Source organism: Mixophyes fleayi, chromosome 8 (genome assembly GCF_038048845.1).
Source record: "Mixophyes fleayi isolate aMixFle1 chromosome 8, aMixFle1.hap1, whole genome shotgun sequence".
NCBI classification, from domain to species: Eukaryota; Metazoa; Chordata; class Amphibia; order Anura; family Limnodynastidae; genus Mixophyes; species Mixophyes fleayi.
In genome coordinates, this window is record NC_134409.1 from 39,445,278 (window position 1) to 39,452,143 (window position 6,866).

The 6,866-nt window shown below is 38.4% G+C and overlaps 1 long non-coding RNA gene across 2 annotated transcripts; it reads left to right on the top strand.

Moving 5' to 3' along the window:
* The first annotated feature begins 1,562 nt into the window (after nucleotides 1–1,562).
* Nucleotides 1,563–6,550, top strand: LOC142100054 (uncharacterized). Of its 2 annotated transcripts, none has more exons than XR_012678675.1 (3): nucleotides 1,563–1,798; nucleotides 1,894–1,951; nucleotides 6,186–6,550. It is a non-coding gene; the product is annotated as an uncharacterized LOC142100054 (long non-coding RNA). The 2 variants fall into 2 exon arrangements; XR_012678676.1 differs by lacking the exon at nucleotides 6,186–6,550 and adding an exon at nucleotides 4,941–5,375.
* Nucleotides 6,551–6,866: the final 316 nt, after the last annotated feature.

A 6,866-nucleotide genomic window follows, 5' to 3' on the forward strand; every position in this document is an offset into this window, starting at 1 on the left:
AATAATATCTTTCCAACCGCCTTCCGATCTTGCAGTGTGTGTGACAGCACGACCGATTGTTCAAGCAAGTGTCGATAGTTCAACAGCGACTTCTTTCTGGGCGTGTGTATGTAAATTTTTGATGTTTATACTTCTCCCATGTGGTACGGTCTTGGAACATCAATCAATGGGAATAATGTGCTTTTTAATGGAGAAGTAATAGTAAACATGTACAGTATGTGTATGTAACTTTGTTATGTAGGAAGCAATTTATATAGATGTGTATTGCATATGTTTCCTAAGGTAATTACTATCCTGCATCCACCAGGAAAAGGATGTAGCCACTGAAAAGGATGTAGAAAAATAGAAATAACAGAACTTCTTAGTTTGCAGAATTCTTACATAGCTAACGTGTAGAATGGCTATTGCCTTCTGATATAATTTTCTCATATTCTTCAAACAATTCTAGGTAATTTTTCTCCAGTTTCTTGAACTTCTTTTAACATCATTGATGTTGCCCTTAATTCTTTAAAACATTGGTTCAGCTTTTCCATCTTCTCGACCACACCTTTCCCATCACCGGAAGGTCTACATTTATCGCTGCATGTTGCTTCCTTCTCTCCCTCTGAACTTTCGTCAGATATGATGATGATATCTATGAGGAAAGAACAAGTATTTTAATTATGTATAACAACTAAACAGAACACAAGTTTGTTTCTACCAAAGGGCCAACTATCATTTGTTCACCATGGACACTGCTTGAAATCACTTTATGCTGATGTCCCTCTGGGGTCTGGTCAGACATGCTGGCGTGCAGGTCCATAGTATCTAGAAAATAGGCGCCATTATTTTATTATAAAGGAACAGGGTGCACATTAACTTTTCCTAAAGGCTCATAACATTTTTAATTACTTTCTTTTCTCTCCACTTTTATTTCAGTCATTTCTTGTTTTAAAGGCACTATACATTCGTCCTTTTTCATTTTCTCATTAGCTACGCAGCACATGTCTTTGTGCATTCTTCACTCTGTAAATGGATAGAAAACTTTTGCTAATCATACTAATCGTTATTGCTACCATTAATTACTAACACCCTTTACTAAGTAATTTTAAACATTTTGAATAATCACTTTTAATACTCACTTTTTTAATGTTCTTTTGGATTCTCAAAAGTCTTCTTTGTTCTTTATTTTTTTAGTCTGAAAGTTGCTTTTGGATTTGGAATTTTGTTCTTTTCTTCCCGAGTTTATCCCTTATCTGATTTATGAGTTTCTGCAAAATCACTTCTTTTCAGTGATGAACTTTTTTGGTATTTTTGCTTTTGACAGTTGTAGTTGTGTTGGTCCAGCACTCTCACCATCATCTCAATTTCTTTTGGGCTCATTGCATTCCATCTACCCCATTACCATCCACTCCTCCTTCACTTCTGTCACTTTTCCCCGGCAGGGCCATCTTAACAACATTATGGGCCCCCGGGCAAAGCAGTGCACCAGGGCCCCTAGATATAGATATAGATATATAGAGATAGAGATAGATAGATGTACTTGCTCAGTGACCATTGTATATTTTTTTTGCAGGTTTTTTTCTTTTGCAGGATTATTTATTCTCATTAAGAGCCGTGCCTATGGGGCCCCCTTGCCTGTGGGGCCCCCGGGCAGCTGCCCATCATGCCCAATGGAAAAGATGGCACTGTTCCCCGGCACCTGTTCCTCATCCACCATCTTCTCTCATACCACTGCCACCAGACTGCCTCCTCTATAATTATATAGACGCAGACTTGGGCGTTCGCAGTTGGTGTGGTCCAGTCATGGAAGGTACAGGTACAGAATGGAGTATTGTGGGTGAAAGTTCATTCGTGTATATTAGCCTTGTATTTGCTGACATGTCACAATAATTTACCCTGAACTTTCGTTAGGATACAAACAGATACAATGAATGAACATTTTACCAGATTTCTTCATTAGTAAAGCAAGGTATGTATGTTATAGCACAAGACTTTCTGTAATTGTCCTTGACTGGTGCGTATGGAAAATAAGAATAATATGCAGAATTTGTTGTTCTTTAATAGAATAAAAAGACAGTTGTCAGCGCTTATCCTTTTCACTGCATATCTGTGTGTGTCTAGCAAAATGAAAACATGAGGTATTAGTTCATATTTTGATCAAAAGATTTAAGCCTGCATCCCAACGTCAAGGGTACCTCATTATATGCAGGTCCTACACTGACCTATATGCTTTAAACACCATTAAAATGCAGTTAAAATCAGATGCACTCACCTCCCAGGTATAGGGGTTTACATCTAGCATGGGCTGGCTTGTGAGCCACACCCAAATGTGCCTTAAATAGGCTTGATGGACAGCTGCTATGACAAAAAGTCAATATTTTGAAACAAAACCAGAGAAAAACAAGCCCGCGCTCGGTATATCCCTCATTATATATGGTGCCAGCTGCTTGGCAATAAGCCCGCGCTCGGTATTTCCCATATTGTATGTGGTACCAGCTGCATGGCAATATAAATGCCTATATATGTATACAAAACAAAAAGACAGTTGTCAGCGCTTATCCTTTTCACTGCATATCTGTGTGTGTCTAGCATAATGAGAACATGAGGTATTAGTTCATATTTTGATCAAAAAATTTAAGCCTGCATCCCTAGAATTTTTGTATGTTTTGTTTTGTGTTGTGTATGTAAATCAGCTAATATAGGTTTGCTTATCATTGATACCAGTTGATGTTGACCCCTTTGTTTTAGTGTATACATATATGACAAAATGAATCTTTTTTGTTTTTTTAGAAAATCTTTTACCATATCATATGACAGAAATGTGGTGCTTATGAGGGACTTCTTTGAGGCCTATAGATCCCATTCCTGCTTGTGGAAAATAAAATCAAAAGACAAGAGGAGTGTGGCGATGGAAGAACTTGTGAAAGCACGCTTTTCCACATTATCCTTCTGTTACTTTAGAGTGGACAAAGGGGAAAATACAGAATCTGAGGACTATATCTAAAAAAGAAATTAACTAAATTGAGGCCTCCAAAAAATCTAGGGCAGTGGCTGATGATGTGTATGTGTCAAAGTTGTGGTACTTTGACCTCCTGAGCTTTACCATGCAAAGGAAATACCTAGACAGTCCACCTACAACATGGACACAGACAGTATTTCCCCATCTGAATTAGTGCTAACTAATGATATACCGCCAAGTGGAACAGTAACTGAAACATACAACATTGTAAATGCTTAACACTGCAAATGCTTAAATGTACCTATCATAAAGTTTACAAGCTTACAATGCCATACATTACACAATGTCATTCTGCCAGTGCATAGCACCCTCACCATTGAAATATTGTAAATAGGCCTCCCTATTTAATTTTGCCATGTGACTGCCATTTCTCATCTGTGATAACTCTAGTGGTGTCAATCCGACAAGATCTGCTACACCGTCTCCTCCTTCTATACAGTTCTCCATATTGCCATGCAATATTGCGCACACTGGGGCTTTTATGCCTAAGAAAGTTTTGTAGGACACAACAAGCCATCACTACTGTGATGAAACAAGTTAGATAACACCTTGACCAGCCTGTCCATCATTTCTCACAATATATGGATTATAGCATGTACTTTTTATAGCCCTTGCTCTTGTTCTCCAGCTCAACAGAGTACAACTACAGTGTCTAATTACAATTGGATAAGGGGACATTGTAGCTCATTGTAAATATATATATTGTTTATTGTATCTTGTTAATATTGCATGGAAGCTGTTAGTCATTGTCCTTAAAGTGAAGCCAGGTGGGTTATGGGTAGGGATTAGGGTGCAAGATACTGGTGAGGGGAAAGACTAATTAGTATCCATTATTTTCACAGGACTACTCCAGACATTTGGTCTACAATTTAGCATGGGAGTTTCTGTGGAAGTACAGCACATCTCCACTCCCCTCTCTGACCCCTAGTCCAGGACTCACCAATGTACAAATGTTTAACAAGGAGAGACCCAAGGGTTTGCCCAGGGAGGGGAAAACATTGTGGAAATTTGACCCAAGAGAAGGAGTCACATGAGGGGGGGTGATGTTCATTCTGGGAATTTATGGATGGAAGCTGCAGGGTGGCTGGTGGCTCTATCAGTGAAATACATCGGCAGATCCATGGGTCATCAAGTCTGGACAGCCAGGTGACTGTAAGGGACAGATGATGTGATAAACCTGCCTGTCATTTATTTACTGTGTGTACATAATATTCTAGTGATTGTTTTTAGTACAATAAATGTACTGTTGTACTTTTCTAACTGCATTTGCCTGAGTGACTAATAAGAACCTTAGAAGGTACTGGGTAGGTTTCCTTGGTCTAGGAAGGCACCCATGAGTGGCCAGCCAGAGTGAAGTGGGTAGAATTGGGCCAGAAAACCCCGTATCTTCATAACTACATTGTCGACTTTGTCTAGGCGTAGATTTATAGCTGAATGAAAAACTCTGAACTTGTTGCTCATCCCCCGCTAGCATACGTGACTTCTACACCAATGCCCAGCACAAGTATGTAACAGTACACAGGGAGTCCAACCCCAATGGATACTGTTGCATTATGAACAGCTCTGAACACATTCTTTGTTTTTATTGTATTGCACATTTTTTATATAAGATATATTTTCTATTGTAATAAAATAATATATCTTTTTAAAAACAGAATATTTGCTTTACCAAACTCCATATACTGTCCACGCAGATCTTGAACTATAACGTCACAGGTCTCTGGAACCCCTCTTTGATCCAACAAGTCTTGTGTTTCAATCTTTCATTGTCCTATAGATTGTAAGCTTGCGAGCAGGGTTCTCTTACCTCTCTGTCTGTATGTATTACCCAGTATTGTATGATTAATGTTTGTTCCCAATTGTAAAGCGCTACGGAATTTGCTGGCGCTATATAAATAAATGATGATGATGAAGTCTGATTCTTTCTCCTTCCCTTCAGGTCTGTGCTTGCAGCTTTCTTGCCATAGAGAGTAGCAAAAGAATATGAGCTACCTGTTGTTTTACAGTATCCTTTATATTAAAATGAATCGCTAATGTGTAGTACAGAACGAACGTACACTATATACAAAGATGTGTTATAGAATAAATGTCAATGACGTATTTCTGGATCTGAGTTTGTGGGAGATTTTGCCGGTGATGTTCAGCTCTTTATTTAAAATTTTACGGCATATCACTGGAGGGAGCCCATATATCGTTTCAGTGTGTACGGAATCACAACCTTTTGAGCCGAAGTTATATCTAACCAAAATCGCTTCACTCCTGCAAAAATCGTTTAAAACGTATTATATCGTGTACGCAAAAATCAACCGACCAATCAGAACCTAATTCATAGGTAAAGTCGTTGTAGATCAAACATCAGTCGGAAATTTCTGTAGTGTGTACACAGGCTAATAGAGAATTGATCCTCATAGCCGTGTTTTACTTCCCACTTTACCACACTAACTCTATGTCTTGGAGGAGCAGCTAGAGAGTTAGGTAAACCAGCAGTATGGTGTTTCTTCTTGGAAAAGCGAGATATATTGTTATCTATTATATCAGGTCTGCCAGTTAATTTATTCACTTGTTTGTTAAAAATCGTTTTAATTAAGTGCAAGGTGTGTAGCACATTCCATTAATGACTGTCATTCCTTGTAAATGATTAGGAAAAATTGTGGCTCCTCTGAGTTGGCTTTTCCGGCACTTCCTTTAGCATGCCAGGAATATGAAGATGTTTTTGCCAACAGACTAGCTGACAAATTAACATCTCACAGACACTACAACTGTCCCTTCTGCCTGGCACAGAGATTTTTTTTCTGGCTTTATCCTCAAGACATATCTGAGACAATTAGTTGTTTTTTTATGTTGTGTTTAGTCATGTCAGTAATTGTTTCTTTGTATTGTACTTACCACGAGGACTTAAGGAGACTTACCTACTATATATAATAAATAAAATATATATTTGTTTTACACTGGTTTTTGGTTTAATGTGTTTACATTATTTTTCGTTGTTTATTTTATTCTTGACTACAACCAGTGCGGCCAATTTTTTTCTTTTGCTGTGCACGTAACCAATGTAGGGAGATATCTCTCTTTGGCAGGCAGTTTGCTGTTAAGTCAATTATTTTGTTTCTTGATTATACATCTTTTAACTACAACTACCACATTTCCATTAACGTCTGATTTTTTACTTTCTTAATTTCTTTAGCATGCCATGATTACATGGATATTTTTGCCAAGAGACCTGCAGACAAATTACCCCCTCACAGACACTACGACTGCCCCTTCTCCCTGGCACAGAGATTCCTTTTGGCTGGTTATACACATTCTCTGAGCCTGAACTGTGCTGAGAGATCACATTGATCATACCCTACTGTAGGGGATTATTCAACACTCCACTTCCCAGGCAACGATACCTGCTGTTGCAGCAAGTCCTCCTTCTTCATATGCAAGAAAAACAGCTTGCTGTGCTCATTGCATCTATGTATTGACTATCAGACATTGAAACAGATCACAGTGTGGTTTTGATATTCACAGTCTGTGATTCCAGAATTGTTAAAAAAAATTGATCAACCAATCCTTATGAAACTTTTCCTCTCTGGGACACTTTCAGGCTTGTTCAAGTTTGTCCAGGTGATAAGTGGAAGATACACTGATCAGCCACAAAATTAAAACCACTGACGAGTGAAATGAATAATATATTGATTATCTCGTTACAATGGAACCAGTCAAGTTCGTGTGAAGTATATTAGGCAGCAAGTGCATAGTCAGTTCTTGAAGTTGATGCATTGGAAGCAGGAAAAACGGGCAAGCGAACGGTTCTGAACAACTTTGACAAGTCCCAAATTGTGATGGCTAGACAACTGGGTCAGAGTATCTACAAAACGGC